Below are 13,258 nucleotides of genomic sequence, written 5' to 3'. Positions count from 1 at the left end.
GAGACATAGATTTTCACTTGCAACTTGCTTTAACATGTTTAACAGTGCATGAAATGTTGTCTAAAACAAAAAAGAATGATGCATTTTATGGCTGGATCTGGTTTTATTACATTCTGAATTGGACGTTGAAAATGAGCTTATCTAAGCCAGCAGAGAGGTCAAATCACAGTAATGCAAAATCAGTCAGAGACATAGATTTTCACTTGCAACTTGCTTTAACATGTTTAACAGTGCATGAAATGTTGTCTAAAACAAAAAAGAATGATGCATTTTATAGCTGGATCTGGTTTTATTACATTCTGAATTGGACGTTGAAAATGAGCTTATCTCAGCCAGCAGAGAGGTCAAATCACAGTAATGCAAACTCAGTCAGAGACATAGATTTTCACTTGCAACTTGCTTTAACATGTTTAACAGTGCATGAAATGTTGTCTAAAACAAAAAAGAATGATGCATTTTATGGCTGGATCTGGTTTTATTACATTCTGAATTGGACGTTGAAAATGAGCTTATCTCAGCCAGCAGAGAGGTCAAATCACAGTAATGCAAACTCAGTCAGAGACATAGATTTTCACTTGCAACTTGCTTTAACATGTTTAACAGTGCATGAAATGTTGTCTAAAACAAAAAAGAATGATGCATTTTATAGCTGGATCAGGTTTTATTACATTCTGAATTGGACGTTGAAAATGAGCTTATCTCAGCCAGCAGAGAGGTCAAATCACAGTAATGCAAACTCAGTCAGAGACATAGATTTTCACTTGCAACTTGCTTTAACATGTTTAACAGTGCATGAAATGTTGTCTAAAACAAAAAAGAATGATGCATTTTATGGCTGGATCTGGTTTTATTACATTCTGAATTGGACGTTGAAAATGAGCTTATCTCAGCCAGCAGAGAGGTCAAATCACAGTAATGCAAACTCAGTCAGAGACATAGATTTTCACTTGCAACTTGCTTTAACATGTTTAACAGTGCATGAAATGTTGTCTAAAACAAAAAAGAATGATGCATTTTATGGCTAGATCTGTTTTTATCACTTTCTGAATTGGACGTTGAAAATGAGCTTATCTCAGCCAGCAGAGAGGTCAAATCACAGTAATGCAAACTCAGTCAGAGACATAGATTTTCACTTGCAACTTGCTTTAACATGTTTAACAGTGCATGAAATGTTGTCTAAAACAAAAAAGAATGATGCATTTTATAGCTGGATCAGGTTTTATTACATTCTGAATTGGACGTTGAAAATGAGCTTATCTCAGCCAGCAGAGAGGTCAACTCACAGTAATGCAAACTCAGTCAGAGACATAGATTTTCACTTGCAACTTGCTTTAACATGTTTAACAGTGCATGAAATGTTGTCTAAAACAAAAAAGAATGATGCATTTTATGGCTGGATCTGGTTTTATTACATTCTGAATTGGACGTTGAAAATGAGCTTATCTCAGCCAGCAGAGAGGTCAAATCACAGTAATGCAAACTCAGTCAGAGACATAGATTTTCACTTGCAACTTGCTTTAACATGTTTAACAGTGCATGAAATGTTGTCTAAAACAAAAAAGAATGATGCATTTTATGGCTAGATCTGTTTTTATCACTTTCTGAATTGGACGTTGAAAATGAGCTTATCTCAGCCAGCAGAGAGATCAAATCACAGTAATGCAAACTCAGTCAGAGACATAGATTTTCACTTGCAACTTGCTTTAACATGTTTAACAGTGCATGAAATGTTGTCTAAAACAAAAAAGAATGATGCATTTTATAGCTGGATCTGGTTTTATTACATTCTGAATTGGACGTTGAAAATGAGCTTATCTCAGCCAGCAGAGAGGTCAAATCACAGTAATGCAAACTCAGTCAGAGACATAGATTTTCACTTGCAACTTGCTTTAACATGTTTAACAGTGCATGAAATGTTGTCTAAAACAAAAAAGAATGATGCATTTTATGGCTGGATCTGGTTTTATTACATTCTGAATTGGACGTTGAAAATGAGCTTATCTCAGCCAGCAGAGAGGTCAAATCACAGTAATGCAAACTCAGTCAGAGACATAGATTTTCACTTGCAACTTGCTTTAACATGTTTAACAGTGCATGAAATGTTGTCTAAAGCAAAAAAGAATGATGCATTTTATAGCTGGATCAGGTTTTATTACATTCTGAATTGGACGTTGAAAATGAGCTTATCTCAGCCAGCAGAGAGGTCAAATCACAGTAATGCAAACTCAGTCAGAGACATAGATTTTCACTTGCAACTTGCTTTAACATGTTTAACAGTGCATGAAATGTTGTCTAAAACAAAAAAAGAATGATGCATTTTATGGCTGGATCTGGTTTTATTACATTCTGAATTGGACGTTGAAAATGAGCTTATCTCAGCCAGCAGAGAGGTCAAATCACAGTAATGCAAACTCAGTCAGAGACATAGATTTTCACTTGCAACTTGCTTTAACATGTTTAACAGTGCATGAAATGTTGTCTAAAACAAAAAAGAATGATGCATTTTATAGCTGGATCTGGTTTTATTACATTCTGAATTGGACGTTGAAAATGAGCTTATCTCAGCCAGCAGAGAGGTCAAATCACAGTAATGCAAACTCAGTCAGAGACATAGATTTTCACTTGCAACTTGCTTTAACATGTTTAACAGTGCATGAAATGTTGTCTAAAACAAAAAAGAATGATGCATTTTATAGCTGGATCTGGTTTTATTACATTCTGAATTGGACGTTGAAAATGAGCTCATCTCAGCCAGCAGAGGTCAAAATAAGCAGTAATGCAAACTCAGTCAGAGACATAGATTTTCACTTGCAACTTGCTTTAACATGTTTAACAGTACATGAAATGTTGTCTAAAACAAAAAAGAATGATGCATTTTATGGCTGGATCTGGTTTTATTACATTCTGAATTGGACGTTGAAAATGAGCTTATCTCAGCCAGCAGAGAGGTTAAATCACAGTAATGCAAAATCAGTCAGAGACATAGATTTTCACTTGCAACTTGCTTTAACATGTTTAACAGTGCATGAAATGTTGTCTAAAACAAAAAAGAATGATGCATTTTATAGCTGGATCTGGTTTTATTACATTCTGAATTGGACGTTGAAAATGAGCTTATCTCAGCCAGCAGAGAGGTGAAATCACAGTAATGCAAACTCAGTCAGAGACATAGATTTTCACTTGCAACTTGCTTTAACATGTTTAACAGTGCATGAATTGTTGTCTTAAACAAAAAAGAATGATGCATTTTATGGCTGGATCTGGTTTTATCACATTCTGAATTGAACGTTGAAAATGAGCTTTTCAGAGCCAGCAGAGGTCAAAATAAGCAGTAATGCAAACTCAGTCAGAGACATAGATTTTCACTTGCAACTTGCTTTAACATGTTTAACAGTGCATGAAATGTTGTCTAAAACAAAAAAGAATGATGCATTTTATGGCTGGATCGGGTTTTATTACATTCTGAATTGGACGTTGAAAATGAGCTTATCTCAGCCAGCAGAGAGGTCAAATCACAGTAATGCAAACTCAGTCAGAGACATAGATTTTCACTTGCAACTTGCTTTAACATGTTTAACAGTGCATGAAATGTTGTCTAAAACAAAAAAGAATGATGCATTTTATGGCTAGATCTGTTTTTATCACTTTCTGAATTGGACGTTGAAAATGAGCTTATCTCAGCCAGCAGAGAGGTCAAATCACAGTAATGCAAACTCAGTCAGAGACATAGATTTTCACTTGCAACTTGCTTTAACATGTTTAACAGTGCATGAAATGTTGTCTAAAACAAAAAAGAATGATGCATTTTATAGCTGGATCAGGTTTTATTACATTCTGAATTGGACGTTGAAAATGAGCTTATCTCAGCCAGCAGAGAGGTCAACTCACAGTAATGCAAACTCAGTCAGAGACATAGATTTTCACTTGCAACTTGCTTTAACATGTTTAACAGTGCATGAAATGTTGTCTAAAACAAAAAAGAATGATGCATTTTATGGCTGGATCTGGTTTTATTACATTCTGAATTGGACGTTGAAAATGAGCTTATCTCAGCCAGCAGAGAGGTCAAATCACAGTAATGCAAACTCAGTCAGAGACATAGATTTTCACTTGCAACTTGCTTTAACATGTTTAACAGTGCATGAAATGTTGTCTAAGACAAAAAAGAATGATGCATTTTATGGCTAGATCTGTTTTTATCACTTTCTGAATTGGACGTTGAAAATGAGCTTATCTCAGCCAGCAGAGAGATCAAATCACAGTAATGCAAACTCAGTCAGAGACATAGATTTTCACTTGCAACTTGCTTTAACATGTTTAACAGTACATGAAATGTTGTCTAAAACAAAAAAGAATGATGCATTTTATGGCTGGATCTGGTTTTATTACATTCTGAATTGGACGTTGAAAATGAGCTTATCTCAGCCAGCAGAGAGGTCAAATCACAGTAATGCAAACACAGTCAGAGACATAGATTTTCACTTGCAACTTGCTTTAACATGTTTAACAGTGCATGAAATGTTGTCTAAAACAAAAAAGAATGATGCATTTTATGGCTGGATCTGGTTTTATTACATTCTGAATTGGACGTTGAAAATGAGCTTATCTCAGCCAGCTGAGAGGTCAAATCACAGTAATGCAAACTCAGTCAGAGACATAGATTTTCACTTCCAACTTGCTTTAACATGTTTAACAGTGCATGAAATGTTGTCTAAAACAAAAAAGAATGATGCATTTTATGGCTGGATCTGGTTTTATTACATTCTGAATTGGACGTTGAAAATGAGCTTATCTCAGCCAGCAGAGAGGTTAAATCACAGTAATGCAAACTCAGTCAGAGACATAGATTTTCACTTGCAACTTGCTTTAACATGTTTAACAGTACATGAAATGTTGTCTAAAACAAAAAAGAATGATGCATTTTATGGCTGGATCTGGTTTTATTACATTCTGAATTGGACGTTGAAAATGAGCTTATCTCAGCCAGCAGAGAGGTTAAATCACAGTAATGCAAAATCAGTCAGAGACATAGATTTTCACTTGCAACTTGCTTTAACATGTTTAACAGTGCATGAAATGTTGTCTAAAACAAAAAAGAATGATGCATTTTATAGCTGGATCTGGTTTTATTACATTCTGAATTGGACGTTGAAAATGAGCTTATCTCAGCCAGCAGAGAGGTGAAATCACAGTAATGCAAACTCAGTCAGAGACATAGATTTTCACTTGCAACTTGCTTTAACATGTTTAACAGTGCATGAATTGTTGTCTTAAACAAAAAAGAATGATGCATTTTATGGCTGGATCTGGTTTTATCACATTCTGAATTGAACGTTGAAAATGAGCTTTTCAGAGCCAGCAGAGGTCAAAATAAGCAGTAATGCAAACTCAGTCAGAGACATAGATTTTCACTTGCAACTTGCTTTAACATGTTTAACAGTGCATGAAATGTTGTCTAAAACAAAAAAGAATGATGCATTTTATGGCTGGATCGGGTTTTATTACATTCTGAATTGGACGTTGAAAATGAGCTTATCTCAGCCAGCAGAGAGGTCAAATCACAGTAATGCAAACTCAGTCAGAGACATAGATTTTCACTTGCAACTTGCTTTAACATGTTTAACAGTGCATGAAATGTTGTCTAAAACAAAAAAGAATGATGCATTTTATGGCTAGATCTGTTTTTATCACTTTCTGAATTGGACGTTGAAAATGAGCTTATCTCAGCCAGCAGAGAGGTCAAATCACAGTAATGCAAACTCAGTCAGAGACATAGATTTTCACTTGCAACTTGCTTTAACATGTTTAACAGTGCATGAAATGTTGTCTAAAACAAAAAAGAATGATGCATTTTATAGCTGGATCAGGTTTTATTACATTCTGAATTGGACGTTGAAAATGAGCTTATCTCAGCCAGCAGAGAGGTCAACTCACAGTAATGCAAACTCAGTCAGAGACATAGATTTTCACTTGCAACTTGCTTTAACATGTTTAACAGTGCATGAAATGTTGTCTAAAACAAAAAAGAATGATGCATTTTATGGCTGGATCTGGTTTTATTACATTCTGAATTGGACGTTGAAAATGAGCTTATCTCAGCCAGCAGAGAGGTCAAATCACAGTAATGCAAACTCAGTCAGAGACATAGATTTTCACTTGCAACTTGCTTTAACATGTTTAACAGTGCATGAAATGTTGTCTAAGACAAAAAAGAATGATGCATTTTATGGCTAGATCTGTTTTTATCACTTTCTGAATTGGACGTTGAAAATGAGCTTATCTCAGCCAGCAGAGAGATCAAATCACAGTAATGCAAACTCAGTCAGAGACATAGATTTTCACTTGCAACTTGCTTTAACATGTTTAACAGTACATGAAATGTTGTCTAAAACAAAAAAGAATGATGCATTTTATGGCTGGATCTGGTTTTATTACATTCTGAATTGGACGTTGAAAATGAGCTTATCTCAGCCAGCAGAGAGGTCAAATCACAGTAATGCAAACACAGTCAGAGACATAGATTTTCACTTGCAACTTGCTTTAACATGTTTAACAGTGCATGAAATGTTGTCTAAAACAAAAAAGAATGATGCATTTTATGGCTGGATCTGGTTTTATTACATTCTGAATTGGACGTTGAAAATGAGCTTATCTCAGCCAGCTGAGAGGTCAAATCACAGTAATGCAAACTCAGTCAGAGACATAGATTTTCACTTCCAACTTGCTTTAACATGTTTAACAGTGCATGAAATGTTGTCTAAAACAAAAAAGAATGATGCATTTTATGGCTGGATCTGGTTTTATTACATTCTGAATTGGACGTTGAAAATGAGCTTATCTCAGCCAGCAGAGAGGTTAAATCACAGTAATGCAAACTCAGTCAGAGACATAGATTTTCACTTGCAACTTGCTTTAACATGTTTAACAGTGCATGAAATGTTGTCTAAAACAAAAAAGAATGATGCATTTTATGGCTGGATCTGGTTTTATCACATTCTGAATTGAACGTTGAAAATGAGCTTTTCAGAGCCAGCAGAGGTCAAAATAAGCAGTAATGCAAACTCAGTCAGAGACATAGATTTTCACTTGCAACTTGCTTTAACATGTTTAACAGTACATGAAATGTTGTCTAAAACAAAAAAGAATGATGCATTTTATGGCTGGATCTGGTTTTATTACATTCTGAATTGGACGTTGAAAATGAGCTTATCTCAGCCAGCAGAGAGGTTAAATCACAGTAATGCAAAATCAGTCAGAGACATAGATTTTCACTTGCAACTTGCTTTAACATGTTTAACAGTGCATGAAATGTTGTCTAAAACAAAAAAGAATGATGCATTTTATAGCTGGATCTGGTTTTATTACATTCTGAATTGGACGTTGAAAATGAGCTTATCTCAGCCAGCAGAGAGGTGAAATCACAGTAATGCAAACTCAGTCAGAGACATAGATTTTCACTTGCAACTTGCTTTAACATGTTTAACAGTGCATGAATTGTTGTCTTAAACAAAAAAGAATGATGCATTTTATGGCTGGATCTGGTTTTATCACATTCTGAATTGAACGTTGAAAATGAGCTTTTCAGAGCCAGCAGAGGTCAAAATAAGCAGTAATGCAAACTCAGTCAGAGACATAGATTTTCACTTGCAACTTGCTTTAACATGTTTAACAGTGCATGAAATGTTGTCTAAAACAAAAAAGAATGATGCATTTTATGGCTGGATCTGGTTTTATTACATTCTGAATTGGACGTTGAAAATGAGCTTATCTCAGCCAGCAGAGAGGTCAAATCACAGTAATGCAAACTCAGTCAGAGACATAGATTTTCACTTGCAACTTGCTTTAACATGTTTAACAGTGCATGAAATGTTGTCTAAAACAAAAAAGAATGATGCATTTTATGGCTAGATCTGTTTTTATCACTTTCTGAATTGGACGTTGAAAATGAGCTTATCTCAGCCAGCAGAGAGGTTAAATCACAGTAATGCAAACTCAGTCAGAGACATAGATTTTCACTTGCAACTTGCTTTAACATGTTTAACAGTGCATGAAATGTTGTCTAAAACAAAAAAGAATGATGCATTTTATGGCTGGATCTGGTTTTATCACATTCTGAATTGAACGTTGAAAATGAGCTTTTCAGAGCCAGCAGAGGTCAAAATAAGCAGTAATGCAAACTCAGTCAGAGACATAGATTTTCACTTGCAACTTGCTTTAACATGTTTAACAGTACATGAAATGTTGTCTAAAACAAAAAAGAATGATGCATTTTATGGCTGGATCTGGTTTTATTACATTCTGAATTGGACGTTGAAAATGAGCTTATCTCAGCCAGCAGAGAGGTTAAATCACAGTAATGCAAAATCAGTCAGAGACATAGATTTTCACTTGCAACTTGCTTTAACATGTTTAACAGTGCATGAAATGTTGTCTAAAACAAAAAAGAATGATGCATTTTATAGCTGGATCTGGTTTTATTACATTCTGAATTGGACGTTGAAAATGAGCTTATCTCAGCCAGCAGAGAGGTGAAATCACAGTAATGCAAACTCAGTCAGAGACATAGATTTTCACTTGCAACTTGCTTTAACATGTTTAACAGTGCATGAAATGTTGTCTAAAACAAAAAAGAATGATGCATTTTATGGCTGGATCTGGTTTTATTACATTCTGAATTGGACGTTGAAAATGAGCTTATCTCAGCCAGCAGAGAGGTCAAATCACAGTAATGCAAACTCAGTCAGAGACATAGATTTTCACTTGCAACTTGCTTTAACATGTTTAACAGTGCATGAAATGTTGTCTAAAACAAAAAAGAATGATGCATTTTATAGCTGGATCAGGTTTTATTACATTCTGAATTGGACGTTGAAAATGAGCTTATCTCAGCCAGCAGAGAGGTCAACTCACAGTAATGCAAACTCAGTCAGAGACATAGATTTTCACTTGCAACTTGCTTTAACATGTTTAACAGTGCATGAAATGTTGTCTAAAACAAAAAAGAATGATGCATTTTATGGCTGGATCTGGTTTTATTACATTCTGAATTGGACGTTGAAAATGAGCTTATCTCAGCCAGCAGAGAGGTCAAATCACAGTAATGCAAACTCAGTCAGAGACATAGATTTTCACTTGCAACTTGCTTTAACATGTTTAACAGTGCATGAAATGTTGTCTAAAACAAAAAAGAATGATGCATTTTATGGCTAGATCTGTTTTTATCACTTTCTGAATTGGACGTTGAAAATGAGCTTATCTCAGCCAGCAGAGAGATCAAATCACAGTAATGCAAACTCAGTCAGAGACATAGATTTTCACTTGCAACTTGCTTTAACATGTTTAACAGTACATGAAATGTTGTCTAAAACAAAAAAGAATGATGCATTTTATGGCTGGATCTGGTTTTATTACATTCTGAATTGGACGTTGAAAATGAGCTTATCTCAGCCAGCAGAGAGGTCAAATCACAGTAATGCAAACTCAGTCAGAGACATAGATTTTCACTTGCAACTTGCTTTAACATGTTTAACAGTGCATGAAATGTTGTCTAAAACAAAAAAGAATGATGCATTTTATGGCTGGATCTGGTTTTATTACATTCTGAATTGGACGTTGAAAATGAGCTTATCTCAGCCAGCTGAGAGGTCAAATAACAGTAATGCAAACTCAGTCAGAGACATAGATTTTCACTTCCAACTTGCTTTAACATGTTTAACAGTGCATGAAATGTTGTCTAAAACAAAAAAGAATGATGCATTTTATGGCTGGATCTGGTTTTATTACATTCTGAATTGGACGTTGAAAATGAGCTTATCTCAGCCAGCAGAGAGGTCAAATCACAGTAATGCAAACTCAGTCAGAGACATAGATTTTCACTTGCAACTTGCTTTAACATGTTTAACAGTGCATGAAATGTTGTCTAAAACAAAAAAGAATGATGCATTTTATAGCTGGATCTGGTTTTATTACATTCTGAATTGGACGTTGAAAATGAGCTTATCTCAGCCAGCAGAGAGGTCAAATCACAGTAATGCAAACTCAGTCAGAGACATAGATTTTCACTTGCAACTTGCTTTAACATGTTTAACAGTGCATGAAATGATGTCTAAAACAAAAAAGAATGATGCATTTTATGGCTGGATCTGGTTTTATTACATTCTGAATTGGACGTTGAAAATGAGCTTATCTCAGCCAGCAGAGAGGTCAAATCACAGTAATGCAAACTCAGTCAGAGACATAGATTTTCACTTGCAACTTGCTTTAACATGTTTAACAGTGCATGAAATGTTGTCTAAAGCAAAAAAGAATGATGCATTTTATAGCTGGATCAGGTTTTATTACATTCTGAATTGGACGTTGAAAATGAGCTTATCTCAGCCAGCAGAGAGGTCAAATCACAGTAATGCAAACTCAGTCAGAGACATAGATTTTCACTTGCAACTTGCTTTAACATGTTTAACAGTGCATGAAATGTTGTCTAAAACAAAAAAAGAATGATGCATTTTATGGCTGGATCTGGTTTTATTACATTCTGAATTGGACGTTGAAAATGAGCTTATCTCAGCCAGCAGAGAGGTCAAATCACAGTAATGCAAACTCAGTCAGAGACATAGATTTTCACTTGCAACTTGCTTTAACATGTTTAACAGTGCATGAAATGTTGTCTAAAACAAAAAAGAATGATGCATTTTATAGCTGGATCTGGTTTTATTACATTCTGAATTGGACGTTGAAAATGAGCTTATCTCAGCCAGCAGAGAGGTCAAATCACAGTAATGCAAACTCAGTCAGAGACATAGATTTTCACTTGCAACTTGCTTTAACATGTTTAACAGTGCATGAAATGTTGTCTAAAACAAAAAAGAATGATGCATTTTATAGCTGGATCTGGTTTTATTACATTCTGAATTGGACGTTGAAAATGAGCTCATCTCAGCCAGCAGAGGTCAAAATAAGCAGTAATGCAAACTCAGTCAGAGACATAGATTTTCACTTGCAACTTGCTTTAACATGTTTAACAGTACATGAAATGTTGTCTAAATCAAAAAAGAATGATGCATTTTATGGCTGGATCTGGTTTTATTACATTCTGAATTGGACGTTGAAAATGAGCTTATCTCAGCCAGCAGAGAGGTTAAATCACAGTAATGCAAAATCAGTCAGAGACATAGATTTTCACTTGCAACTTGCTTTAACATGTTTAACAGTGCATGAAATGTTGTCTAAAACAAAAAAGAATGATGCATTTTATAGCTGGATCTGGTTTTATTACATTCTGAATTGGACGTTGAAAATGAGCTTATCTCAGCCAGCAGAGAGGTGAAATCACAGTAATGCAAACTCAGTCAGAGACATAGATTTTCACTTGCAACTTGCTTTAACATGTTTAACAGTGCATGAATTGTTGTCTTAAACAAAAAAGAATGATGCATTTTATGGCTGGATCTGGTTTTATCACATTCTGAATTGAACGTTGAAAATGAGCTTTTCAGAGCCAGCAGAGGTCAAAATAAGCAGTAATGCAAACTCAGTCAGAGACATAGATTTTCACTTGCAACTTGCTTTAACATGTTTAACAGTGCATGAAATGTTGTCTAAAACAAAAAAGAATGATGCATTTTATGGCTGGATCTGGTTTTATTACATTCTGAATTGGACGTTGAAAATGAGCTTATCTCAGCCAGCAGAGAGGTCAAATCACAGTAATGCAAACTCAGTCAGAGACATAGATTTTCACTTGCAACTTGCTTTAACATGTTTAACAGTGCATGAAATGTTGTCTAAAACAAAAAAGAATGATGCATTTTATGGCTAGATCTGTTTTTATCACTTTCTGAATTGGACGTTGAAAATGAGCTTATCTCAGCCAGCAGAGAGGTCAAATCACAGTAATGCAAACTCAGTCAGAGACATAGATTTTCACTTGCAACTTGCTTTAACATGTTTAACAGTGCATGAAATGTTGTCTAAAACAAAAAAGAATGATGCATTTTATAGCTGGATCAGGTTTTATTACATTCTGAATTGGACGTTGAAAATGAGCTTATCTCAGCCAGCAGAGAGGTCAACTCACAGTAATGCAAACTCAGTCAGAGACATAGATTTTCACTTGCAACTTGCTTTAACATGTTTAACAGTGCATGAAATGTTGTCTAAAACAAAAAAGAATGATGCATTTTATGGCTGGATCTGGTTTTATTACATTCTGAATTGGACGTTGAAAATGAGCTTATCTCAGCCAGCAGAGAGGTCAAATCACAGTAATGCAAACTCAGTCAGAGACATAGATTTTCACTTGCAACTTGCTTTAACATGTTTAACAGTGCATGAAATGTTGTCTAAAACAAAAAAGAATGATGCATTTTATGGCTAGATCTGTTTTTATCACTTTCTGAATTGGACGTTGAAAATGAGCTTATCTCAGCCAGCAGAGAGATCAAATCACAGTAATGCAAACTCAGTCAGAGACATAGATTTTCACTTGCAACTTGCTTTAACATGTTTAACAGTACATGAAATGTTGTCTAAAACAAAAAAGAATGATGCATTTTATGGCTGGATCTGGTTTTATTACATTCTGAATTGGACGTTGAAAATGAGCTTATCTCAGCCAGCAGAGAGGTCAAATCACAGTAATGCAAACTCAGTCAGAGACATAGATTTTCACTTGCAACTTGCTTTAACATGTTTAACAGTGCATGAAATGTTGTCTAAAACAAAAAAGAATGATGCATTTTATGGCTGGATCTGGTTTTATTACATTCTGAATTGGACGTTGAAAATGAGCTTATCTCAGCCAGCTGAGAGGTCAAATCACAGTAATGCAAACTCAGTCAGAGACATAGATTTTCACTTCCAACTTGCTTTAACATGTTTAACAGTGCATGAAATGTTGTCTAAAACAAAAAAGAATGATGCATTTTATGGCTGGATCTGGTTTTATTACATTCTGAATTGGACGTTGAAAATGAGCTTATCTCAGCCAGCAGAGAGGTCAAATCACAGTAATGCAAACTCAGTCAGAGACATAGATTTTCACTTGCAACTTGCTTTAACATGTTTAACAGTGCATGAAATGTTGTCTAAAACAAAAAAGAATGATGCATTTTATAGCTGGATCTGGTTTTATTACATTCTGAATTGGACGTTGAAAATGAGCTTATCTCAGCCAGCAGAGAGGTCAAATCACAGTAATGCAAACTCAGTCAGAGACATAGATTTTCACTTGCAACTTGCTTTAACATGTTTAACAGTGCAT

The 13,258-nt window shown here is 35.1% G+C and overlaps 1 long non-coding RNA gene across 1 annotated transcript; it reads left to right on the top strand.

Annotated features, from left to right (window-relative positions):
• The first annotated feature begins 5,067 nt into the window (after nucleotides 1–5,067).
• On the top strand, nucleotides 5,068–9,735 carry LOC147839774 (uncharacterized). Its single transcript, XR_015515087.1, has 3 exons — nucleotides 5,068–6,927; nucleotides 7,115–7,970; nucleotides 8,715–9,735. It is a non-coding gene; the product is annotated as an uncharacterized LOC147839774 (long non-coding RNA).
• The last annotated feature ends 3,523 nt before the right edge of the window (nucleotides 9,736–13,258 follow it).

Source organism: Danio rerio, chromosome 18, assembly GCF_052040795.2.
Source record: "Danio rerio strain M-AB ecotype USA chromosome 18, GRCz13ab, whole genome shotgun sequence".
NCBI lineage: Eukaryota > Metazoa > Chordata > Actinopteri > Cypriniformes > Danionidae > Danio > Danio rerio.
Note: the sequence above shows the minus strand (reverse complement) of the source record. Positions and strands in the feature narration are given on the sequence as shown.